Raw genomic sequence first — 12,390 nt, 5'->3', positions numbered from 1 at the left:
TTATTAATAAAACTATATGAAGAATGTAGCTCATTGTAGATACTATTTTGAGATTACAGATTTCACTGAGGGTTTATTTAGCCTGAACTTATTGCAGTACGTTTTTTCAATAGTAACTAAGGTGAAAGTTGAAATGGGATTTACACAAACTATTACTTTTGTATATTTACCTTTTCTTAGTTTAGTTCCTCATTCGCCATACTTTTCATTTGTTTTCTCATTTGATTGTTCTTCTCTCTTCACTGTGTTTTCCTCCCTCCCCCTGAATCTCTCTCTCTCTCTTTCTAACTCTCTCTCTTTATCTCTCAGCTTGCACTCCAGCACAATCACCCTTTACCAACACTCTATCTGTCTGTGTATGAACAGGAGTCAGTGAGTGTCTCCCGCTGAGTGTCTGGGTGAGCGACCATGTGAGTCTGCACGTGTTACTTTGACAAGAGAAAGGCGGTGAAAGAGGGGGAGGGGTGGAGGAGACGAAGAGGACAGTGGTGGAGGAAGGAGGGACTGTCCGGAGGGGTGGGGGTCTGGTTATGACCATATGGAGGATGTAGTGGCATGAAAACTGTAGCTGACCCACTGGAGTTTGCGTGTGCCGGGGGAGTGTGCCCATGTGTGTGTGAGATGGGATCTGCTCTTGGAAGAAGACGACAAACTGAGAAAAAGGACAAAACTAGTGAAGAATCCAGGAAGGCCAGGCTCTATAGTAAGGTATTCTGACTGAGCTCATCATCTTCTTTATTTACTTTAGCCATTAGATGAAGTTTAAGCACACCTCTCCCTGCCTTTTCCATACACTTTCATACTCCTGCCATTCACAGACACTTCACAGTCCATCCCTCACTACCTGCCTAAGCTTTTCCCTCTCTCTTTGGCTTTCGTTCTGTTGTTATGCTCTGCTGCATGTTGGATGTGTGAGGAACTGGTGCAGCCTTATCTAAAACCCCAACAGAATGCTAATGTTTTCCCCTGCTCTGGTTCAGCTATTCAGTGTTTGCTGCATTTTGCCCTCATATGTGAGGTTTTATCTGTTTATGTCTCCCTGGTATGTTGTGGGATCTTTAGATGGGTGTCTAGATTTGGTTAATGTGAGTGACAGTGGTTTGCTTATGTTTTTTTCTTGACATGGAGGAGACAGGACCAACATGGTCCTATGTGTGTTATTTATGTTTGCAAGTGACAGCACGGTACAGCTAAAAATGTCCATGTGTTCCTGCATTAAAATGTATTTGAATGTGTGCATAAGGCTCTAAAAGTAATGTATTGTCCTCTATTCTTTGCTGTTGAAGTTGCTTAGAATGTGCCATATTTTTTCTTTACGTTGCTGTTGATGTTTACTGATGAAATATGGCTTCACAATTAGCTGCAGGATGATGGGGCTAATGCTGTGGCACAATTAGATGATTTATTAGCCCATCAAAGTTTGTATTTTATAAATAATATATAGTAAGTGTAGTTACTGAAGCATGAAAACTGTCAGTCTGTCAGTTAGAGATCAGCAGGAGTTTTCTGCCCTGCAAAATGTTTGACATGAGCTACTGCTCAGCGATACTGCCTGCTTTATGTTTTCATCGCCACTTCAGGTCAATTATTGATTCTGTACATACAGAATTTATGAGCTGTTAAAAGTCTGAGATCATCTCCATGTCATTTCTGTTGTATCATTAAGTCTTACAAATTAAAAGAGTTTAAAATAAGCAGTGTACAAATTGGTATTTTAAATATTAGATTGTGACCTAATTTCATAAAAATTTTAAGATTTATTCATGACAAATAGTTGCACTGCCCCCTATCCATCTTTGTATCGTCACTTGTCATTAATATTTCATTTAAACCGTGTGAGGTGTGTATGAAAGAGAGAGAGAGAGAGAAATGGAGGGAAGCAGTGGATTACAGAAAAGGAATTGATTCTATTTTGTTGCGTATAGTCTGAAACCAGGCCATGTAGAAATTATAGCTCCAGGCTGTTTAAAATACATGCAGTAAGTTCTCTCTATGTTCAGCATGCATGTATTGGGATTCTTTTCATTTTCAGATATTTCAAAATAAGTTAGTGCAGTAAAAAAAACCCACACACATACAGCTTTGACAACCATTAAACTATTTCTGACCATATTTTTACTGCTTAGCTTTTAGTTAAAAAATTGCTATTAGGAATATTTTTTTAAATGCAGTTTATTAATATCATTTTACAACCTCCTCCCCACTTCACAATTGGTCTGACAATCCCAGTTTTTGGGAACACTTGGGACAAACTTTGTGACATTTTGGAATTATAGATATGAGCAAACATATTTGTTTTTTTTTTCAACTGTCATTCAACATCCACATGATCCCATTTGCTGAGATTAATTACATCCTCATCTTTTACAATATTTCCGCTATTGGTAATGTAGAACTTTAATTTTTCAGTGTCACCATTTGAACATAATCTAAAACAGTCACTGAGCCTGTGTGTTAAAAAGTATCAGTGAGTCGATGGGTCCAAGTTCACTTCAGAAATGCAGAAGTCATTGTTGGTCGATGAAAGATTAGAAATCAGGTCTCAAGCTAGACTCTGTGAGGGTAAAGACCAAAGAGCATGAAAATAACTTTGGGTGGATATAGACTTCAGTTCAACTAAACATGAAAGGTCTGCTACTAAATCAACCTACTGATGTTAAAAATATCTTCAGAATTAGGAGTTTCCTATTACAGCAAAGAAAACCTGTATGTTAGATTAAAGTGTATAGTGGTCTCTGTAAACAAATCTCTGTCAGCAGCGGCTCATGCAAAATGCTGCTACTCTAGGAAAAATATGATCAGCGAGAATGAATTCAATCCTGGTTATCCATCCATTCATTACTATGCTTTTTCACCTTCCCTCTTGTTGAGCCATCTGGTTTTACAGTCTTAATGTTGTAGAAGTACAGTTGATTTCACATTAGAAAAAAAGTACATTAAACCGACTGCAGAACAATTGTTGTGGGTAAGTCTGTATGAATAAATGATTGTTAAATCAGGTTTCATTGACAGGAAGTACAATAGAGTACTAATAATCATCAGGCTGCATGAATAAGCTACCCACACAATTCTCATCTCAGCCTGGAGTGTGCTGGCTGCCCTCTCCATCGCCTAAAGGGACATTTGCCATCAGGGTTCAAACACAAAGAACAGACTTTGTTCCTGTATTTTCAGCTTTATTTTGACTTAAGTTCTACTTGGCTAAAATCCAGCTCAACACAGATTCCTTTGGTTGTGTTTTATCCACTAGCTCTGCCCCCCCACACTGCCCCTGCTGTCTGCATCTCTGTCCTACTGTCAGTTTGAAAGCACATGACTGGGCCTGATTCAGCTTTTTCTTTCTCTAGACTCTTTGATTCTGATGACAGCATGCATTCCCTTTATCCTATCTCACTACAGTGCTTACAAACAAAAACACAACTTTTATTGTCATACCTTATGTGACAGAAGAAAACATGCTGACTCTGTGTCATTGCACAACTAAAAATCCTTCAGTCAGTTTAGATCCAAAAGATGCTTATGCATTTTTTTTTTCATATTTGCATGGTTTAGTGAGTTACAGTATTTTTTACATATAAATGTGAAAATGTCTCGTGCTATCCATTTAGCGTAATTATCTGTGATAATCCATCTCGCCATCATCCATCTGTGGCCTTTGTGTGCTACTAACGGTTTTATTTGTTCATGTGTTTGGGGTGTGCTATACTATACAATAAACCTGCTCTCTCTGAATTAGTCATTGTGTTGTTGAGTAGGGAAGAGGCTGTGGCTTTATTTGGTTTTGTTCTAGCCTGTAGTCTAATTCAGGAGGCTTTGACTGTTCTGCCTGCCTAAACTGTGCTTCATCTGGAGGAATACCAGATATTACCCTGAACATCTTATTGAATTTCTTCTGAAAAGGATTTCTCCGGAGGGATCATGCTGTTACGTTCAGAGAGAGCTGCTAGGAGCCAGGCTACAGAGGTTAGACACTTACCTCGACAATAATCCACAAGGTTTGCCCTGAAAGAAAGAAATTACTGCCATGACAGAGCAGCTGCAACAATTAGAACAACATGATATGTAAATACTAGCAACATAGTAATTAATCTGCTTACATTTAATTGTATTAGAGTTTTAAACTTGCAATTATATTAACTCAGAACTCTAGTTTGCTTTCTGTAATTATACATTTACACTGACTATAGTATTAAATTTGCTCATTACTATATGCTTTATCTTTTACATGTTGTTACTGGTTATTTGGTTAGTTAAAGCAAGCAGCCATTATCCACAGATATGATCTCCATCCTGATATATTCATGTTCTGTGAGTTATCAACAAGGGCTTCTACAGCAAAACATAATCAAGGAAGCCAACTACTATAATCCATCCAAATTAATATTTTTAGTTTATATGATAATATACCTTTTTGAGTGCTTAACCTTTTTAATTGAAGTGACCATTTTTATCCATACAACTAAAACTGCTGAATAACTTCTGACTGCTGTCTTTAGACATCCTGTGTGTGCGTTGGGGTGTGTGTGTGGGGGTGTGCATGTCGCATATGTTCAGTTCACTTCGTCTCCAGTCGTTCATCAGCTCCATCCAAATATACAGCTGGGTTTTAAAAGTTTCTTTTAAAGTTTTCAAAAGCCAAAAGTATTTAACCTTTTATCTTGTAATGTAAGGTTACAAGAAAGGGGGTCTGCCATGTTTCTTGATTTAACACAGAAGCAGAACACAATGCATGAGATTTTATTAATAAGGCGAAAGAAAAGAATATACTACTGTTTTCTAAACTGTTCAATGTATGATGGAAGATACAGTGTGTGTCTGTACAAAAATGTCTCCAACATTTTTGTCTGAATAAATGCTAAATAACTTGAAAACTCACAGATTAGTATACGGACCTTCATTTGATTTGTGTTGTATGTGTTAAAGATAATAACTACATTTTGCTAGCTACGTTACATGAAATGTTAGTCTTCATTATTGCATTTTTAGGATATTGCAAACATTTAATAGTAACAAATAATTCTTTTTTATTTGGAGTTGCACTAATGACTAAAATTAGAAATTTATTCTGTAAATACGCAGATTTAAGTATGCATTTATCTTATGTCTGTCATGTTGGTGTTGAAATCTTATATCTAAACTGTATAAGCACGTAATTCTACTTTAATGTTTCTAAAGTCTTTGTTTTCATCTTTTGGAGAGGTGTGCCATAAATGTCAAATTTGGTTACTGAAAATGAAACACATTTTATTTTGGACCACAATACTTCTTATCATAGTTGATCAGAAAATGTGTGTGCAAATTTATCAAAATTAAAAGCAATGTAATTAGTCTGCCTATAGTTCTTTGGTTAAGCCACATCAATATTAACAACATGGTGCCTAAAAATAAAAGTGACAAATGCAAACAAATCTGACACAGTCCTAAAACTGGAGTTACACCAAAGAAAGCAAGATAATGAAAATATGTTCTGATCACAGTGATAATGACTTTGTCTTACTGGAAGCTAGCAAGCTATGAATAAAGGCAGAGCATTTACAAAGCCTTCACCAGGGATGTATGAAAGGGAATTGTCTGCTAATCAGTAACAATATTGGTTTATTATCTCTGTTGTTGCTATAGTAGCAGCATCCTCTTGGTGTATTGTGTGTAAATAAATTAAGTAACTTTTCTTATGAAGTCTTCAGTGCTTCTTTGTTGTGTCACTCTGTTTCCGGGCCTGTTACATTAAATTACTCAGTGGTTTATTTTGCTGCTATACATTAAGGACTGAAGAGTTCTCTTGGAGAAAATCCTATTCTTTAGGATTAAATCCAAACGGTCAAACTAGAAAACAAGCTTTTGGTCACTTAGAGCATCACACTTATTCTCCTTCATGTTTGAGTTTGTAGCTGGATTCAGATTTTGTTTGCTCAGGTAAACATACTGAACACACTGAAGCTAAACTGAATGTTTAGGTGAATGGTTTATAGATATAAAACAAATGAATCACATCTAGGATTATTCATATGCACATAGAGGCACTGGGAGTTATGTAGCAGCTTGGTGTCTGGAGAATTTAGGACATCCTCATAAATAAAAAGGGTAATTCATATTTCAGTTAACAGTTAACTGTTTCTATTCTTTAAAAGGCAGTTTGCCTAAATTTCAAAAGCACTCCTGCAATAAAAGTTTTAAATTAGTCTATAAGTCTTCAAAGTACCGGTCTGCAGCCAACTGGTTGTGAAGGAAGCTGTGCTGGTCAGATGAAACCATACATTTTTGGTATAAAAGCCAAATTTCATGTGTGGTAAAAGGGTCACACTGCTCATCTCCCTGTTCTCACAATTCCCACAGAGAACCAACATCATCCACAAGTTTGCTATGTCAAACGATAGGCCTTCAGAAGGAACAGAGGAACTGGTCATTCCTTTTTGGAGGACATATTGAACTACATATTCAGAAATATGGAGGAAAATGTGTGAGGAGATGGAAAAGACTCATTATTTGGGTCTTTTTCATTTTAAGTTCATTTTTCAGTTACAGAGTTGTTGATGTTGTTGGGTGGCTGTTTAGATGTGTTTTCAACCATAATATAGAATTTTGTCTTTGTAACAAATTGGTCTAGCTAGTTGAATTGCCCCCTGAAATTAATAATTTTCTGAATCAGAATCTAATATTTACATTGACAAAGTCTGAAAGGTTTAAGTAAAAGGTAAAAAAAGAGGAATGTTTAAAGAAAAAAAGGACATTTTTGCTTTGAATTGATGCACCTTGGCAGATTTGAAGAAAGGAACCAGGGAAACAATCAGTGCAAAGGAAGAAATCAGGGCAGCTGGGGACAGATCAGAGGAAAGATCAAATCAGGCTTTTATTTCCTGGGAAGAGAAACCTAAACAAATACAAGACAGATGCTGAATTAGCTTGTTGGTGTTGACTGGTGAGTAAATACCAGTCAGCTTCGTTGTTGTAGTGTTAGATTTCTTTTATTGACTCTGTCAGTTCAGGTGCCAGTGAGTGGGTTTATAATCGTGAAATGATTGCAGTAATTTGAGTCAGCTCTTCACTAATCTGAAGCTTGACACAGTCACATCTGCAGGTTGTTAATCAAATGGGTTTAAGGCAGTCTTTGAGCTTCATAATAAAATCACTAGGACAAAAAAAGATAAAACTAAAAATTCTTCAGGTCATTCTTTACAAAGACAGTGCTGCAACATATTTATGTACTCCAGACTTTTACTGCTGGGCTCCGCATTACAACTATTTGAAATGCACAACCTTATTTTGGATGCACACTCAGTTCTGTTTTTTGTTGTTTTTTTCTTCTTTTATTTTAAAAAAGTCTGCACTGCCGCACAATTAATATAGAGCCACCCTATATGTTTGATCAGTTTATGATGTACATCTTGAAAATGATCTTTCTTGTAGAATCTATTACCTATTTGTGTTCGTTGTGTTTTGGAGGTTTGCATTTCTGTACACTACATTTGTTGTAAAGGCAGAATTAGAATGTCACCTATATTCATAATTATTTTTCCTTTTTGGTGATCTATGTTGCTTATATTGTATCTTTCAAATAGACATTAATCAACATGCATGAAAATAATTAATCATGTACATATTTTATAATTTGGGCAGATTAAAAAAATAGTGAACTAAAAAAAGGATTTGAAAAAAGTAGTAATTGGAGCAATCAAACCCTAATGATTTTTCATAAGATTTTTTCTTTTTTTTTCATTTTTTATGAGGTTGAGCCTCCTTTCCATCACTCTAATCTTGAGCTCTCTTCACAGACTCTTTATCAAAATATGCTGGCAAAAGTAAAACATTACTTTAAATATAATACTGCAAGAGGTGTGAATGATTTTAGGCTTAATATGTCACATAAAAAATGCCATTGTCTTTGGAATTAAGATGTTATTGTATGTGGATATGATCCATAAAGAAGACACCCCGATGAATAAAATGAACAAACCAGTTCTCTAGATAGAATCCTTCTTTGACCTTTTCACCCCTTTTTTTCTCCTTTACCATGTCATTCATAGCTCTTCCTCACAGGACCCCATTTTTCCATGTCTCCACCGCTCATCCAGTTGTGCATTATTTTTTTTTTCCCATTTTTTTCTCCAAAGAGTTTTTGCGGCGCTAGTGGCTCGTATTTTTTTGACAGTAGGCAGACAGGAAGGAGGGGGAGGAGACGGGGAAGACATGCGGCAAAGGTCGTCGGGACCGGGAGTCAAACCCGCGACGTCTGCGTCGAGGACTAAGGCCTCCAAACGTGGGGCGTGCTAAACCCCTGCGCCACCACAGCACGCCCCCAGTTGTGCATTTTTAATAGGAACATACTTCTAGATGCTCATACTCTGCAATACACCATGAATTATAGAATAAAATGACAAATAAAACAAGCTTAACCATTTGAGGATTTTTTTACCTAGCTAACTTTTTCATTTTCAAAACAAGAAGGTAAATCTCAACAGAGAACCGTATTTACACAAAAGGTAGAGTCAATAAGGGACTACCTTACACTGGTTTTTACCCTATTTGATTTCTGACGACTTGAGTTGCATCTTTGTATGCTGTTTGATGCTTTTTGTATGCTTTCACTTTTATCAGTGGTAGTTGGAATATTTTGTGAAAAAGATATAGGTTTCCCTTTAATTCCAGCTGCAAATTTGAATATACTGTGCAGTTATAGTAAGTAAATTGAAATATTAATGAGAAGTTAATTTATTTCAGTAACTAGATTCACTAAGTGAAACACGTTACAGATTAACTCCACACAGACTGTTTTCAAGTCTTTATTTCTGTTAAGATAATTTTCCGCTTGCAGTTAATGAAAACAGGACTTTTAAGATTAGAATATTACATCAGACCAAGAACAAAAACATTGTTAATACAGAAATGAGGACTAAATGAAAAGTGTTTTGGCTTCAAGGTTGTTATTTTCAGAAGGTGCAGTTAATCTGGCTAAAGTGCCTCATCGGAGGTAGATTCAGATTTTTAGAACGTGCCTGTATGTATCCAATTTAGTTATATGAACTTAAAAAAAATACCAAGTTCAAAATGTAGTTTGTGCCTGAATATATTTGAAAAAAGGCAGCAAACATGGAAAATGTGGTAATATTTATTTATTTTTTGCTATAATTGTTACATGTCTACAGCTAAATTTATTTCAGAAACAGCCCCAGAGATACTGTTTAGGAAGGAAGTGGTAGAATCAAGTGACACCTGCAGCTGCGTGTGTTGCCTGATGGTTCTGTTACATATGGGTTACAAGTCTAAAGCCCACAACTGCAATTTTCTGAAAAGTTTTCTAATAAACCTTATCTAATTTATGGCAACTGATAGAGATTCAGCTCTGGTATGACACTTGCAAGGATTGAGATTTGTTGCCTTACCCTTTTTTCTGCGGCCTGATCATGTTGAGATCTACCAACTTTGAGGGAGGTGTGGACGACCAAAATGTAGCAACCATTTTCAGCATTTATATAATTTGCTGGTTAAAAACATTATAATGAAAGTGTAATTAGTGAGACTACAGAAAAATGATTAGATTTCATTAATGGGGGAGCAAAAACATAAGTTTGCACTGTCAACCTATGAAATGGGGGTCCAGTTGCTTTACTTGCTCTATTGTTTAGGCGCCTAAACCAAGAATATGAGTACACTAATATTGAAACTGCATGTATTGCATTGTTTCTTTCTCAGGTTGTTTGGTTAAATAAAATGCAGTTACTCTGCAGTGGGACAGCCTTTGGGTGAATCATGGGATCACGGGGGTCATGGCCTTGCTGATCAGGGTCCAGATTTATGCAAGCGTCAATAAAAGTAGATAGAGAAAGAACAAGGAGTGCAGAATGCCAGATAAAGTATTTGTTTTTCTCACCATGAATGCATAAATGCATGTTTGATTTGTGCTAACTTTTTTTAGATTTGTTTATGTTGTATATGGGTTTAATTTTGTGCATATTTTGTGGGGTCTTTGTCTGTGGTCAAAATATTTCATTGTAACCGTTACTAGATGTTTGGCATCATAGTCCTGCTAAGAGGTGATCATCTGTTCCAACCTCAAGAGTTTCTGGAGAACTTTAGTGCATTTTAGAAAGGATTTCTTAGAGTTTCACCTGGTATTTAGTTTCACCTACCTTCCCAGCTATGAGTAGCTTCAGTTTTTTTTTTGCTGAAGAAGATTCTGCAACCTCCATATGTTACAGTGGAGATGTTTTTTTCAGGGTGATATGCAGTCATTGTTCCTTCTCTCATTGTGCTTAGGATGAAGCCCAAAAAATAAATTTTATTCTCACATGTCTAGATCATGTTCTTCCACTGCTATAAAACCTACAGTTGCAAACTGCAAATTTGACTCTTTGTGGCTTGTTTTAATGACCGGGTTCTTTGTGCCACTTTTCCACAGAGGCCTGCATTGTGGAATGCGTGACTAGTGTTTGTTCTGTACACAGATTCCCTCACCTGACCTTGAATCTTTGCAGTTTTTCCCAAGTTACCATGGGTCCCTAGGCTGCTTTTTTGGGCAATAGTCTCCTTTTATTTTCTGTCAATTTAGGTGAATGTCCATATCTTTATAGATACTCTGTTTTCTATGTTTGTAGATAGACTGAGCATCGCTCTGAAACATTTTTGAAGCTTAGGAAACAGTTTTAACACAAACGTGCTTTGAACTTCTCCACAACTTCATTTCTGACCTGTCTGTTTCTTCCTTGGTCTTCATGATTGTGTTTTGTGATCAGTGTTCTTTAACAAGCTTTTTACAGAACAGTTATTTACCTACTAAGGCTAAATGACACACGGTTGAGTTATATTTATTAATTAGGTAACTTCTATAGCCTTTTATGTCTTTTGGTCTTTCACCTAAAGTCCCAGCAACATACCGTATATCAAATTATATTTACTTTGGAAAATGTTGCAAAAGTTTTAGAGATTTGGTCTTTTGTTGGATAATTAGAATTTTACATAAGAAATCATATATGGATTTTAATTTTATATTCATGTAGACTTGGAGGTTTTGTCTTTTATGGTCATTGGAAGTGTACAATATTTCTTTTTTGTGATAATTTTACAGAAATTAGAGACAAAGAAAAATCCCTAAAAAACGACAATAAAATGTTCACCTGTCCTTGTGACTAATTGTAAGTGTAATTGTAAAACTTCTTGCTGGACATGCATATAAGGGTTACAGAGCTTTTTATGTGGATCCAGATGAAAAAGCTTAGCTAACATAATTAGTCATATTTAGTCATTGTGTGTCTGTTATAAAAAAATAGGAGGCATCAGGACAACTTTAATCTTGACACAACCTTTAGTTCTTCTTTTTCTCCCTATTTTGTACTGTGGAGTTGATCCAGAGAGTAAAAGCAAATGATCAACAACAGCTGAGGCTAACAGAAAGACAACTTATTAAAGTTAGAAGCCCAGGTTTCTAGAAAGATTTCAGTAATTACAGTGGATTGCAGTAATTAACATGGTCGGGTAATTGGGACACTGCTGTGAATCTACTTTTAGTTGTCATTAGTAACTGAACAGTGTCCCATTAATCTGTCTTGTATCTATGGCTGCAGCTGAATTAGATGAGCTTTGGTTTGTTTTCCCTTTTCAGCTATATGTTAAGAGCGCTGTGTACAAACCTGCTGGCTTGAAATTGGTTTGCTGATTTTCTACCATTCTCTGTATTTATATATTTTCATATGAATATTTAAGGTATTTTATATTTGTGTTGTTTCAGTTTCAGATGCCAGTACATTATGACACTGCTGTTGGTTCTGATGTATGTTAAGTGATTTTTAAATAACAGTTAATATTGAAATGCACATCCTCAAATCAACACATGCAGTATACAAGTTAGGTTGGATACATCATAGCTTATTGTAAACCTGTATTTGTTTTGGTAATCGTGTACAGGCTCATCTTCATGTGTGGAAAGGGAAGGTACTTTGTTACCCTTATTAACAAACACACTAAACGTTTGCCCTGTAATGCTAGTCTGTTACAAGGATTTTGAATTTATTTGATCGAATGCTGTTGGTTCACATCAATAAGTTCTAAATTCAAACTTCACTGCTAAGCTATAAGGAAGAAAAAATGGGGAAATAGACTTATGGTTAATAAATGTTTTTTCTCAGGTTAACATGCATACTTTCTGGCCCTTATCATGTTCAAATAACAGTTAAATCTTAACTTTGTGTTTTTTTTTTAAATCACATAAAGATAAAAATTAAATAGAAAACTTTGTAATACAAAAACTAACCTTACCTCCAAAACCTTTGATATGTGCAAATGATCAAAAACCCTAAAATGTACTGATGCCAGTTGTAAAGGTTTATTTACGTAAAGCTGTGTTTCCTATTATGTCTTTGATTCGCAGGTCATATTTGCCTTTGGGTAATAGGGGTTTCA

The 12,390-nt window shown here is 35.8% G+C and overlaps 1 protein-coding gene across 7 annotated transcripts in view; it reads left to right on the top strand.

Annotated features, from left to right (window-relative positions):
- Window positions 1-12,390, top strand: part of shank3 (SH3 and multiple ankyrin repeat domains 3) — a 153,172-nt gene that overhangs the window by 43,187 nt on the left and 97,595 nt on the right. Inside the window, exon 1 of one of the 7 annotated variants that reach the window (XM_023349109.1) lies at window positions 635-708. The exons of the other annotated variants lie outside the window; for them this stretch is intronic. The gene's annotated coding sequence lies outside the window, so the exon portion shown is untranslated. Of the gene's footprint in view, window positions 1-634; window positions 709-12,390 lie in introns of those variants that run through there. 7 annotated transcript variants of the gene reach the window in all.

The sequence above is a fragment of the Xiphophorus maculatus genome, chromosome 2 (genome assembly GCF_002775205.1).
Source record: "Xiphophorus maculatus strain JP 163 A chromosome 2, X_maculatus-5.0-male, whole genome shotgun sequence".
Taxonomy (NCBI): Eukaryota; Metazoa; Chordata; class Actinopteri; order Cyprinodontiformes; family Poeciliidae; genus Xiphophorus; species Xiphophorus maculatus.
Note: the sequence above shows the minus strand (reverse complement) of the source record. Positions and strands in the feature narration are given on the sequence as shown.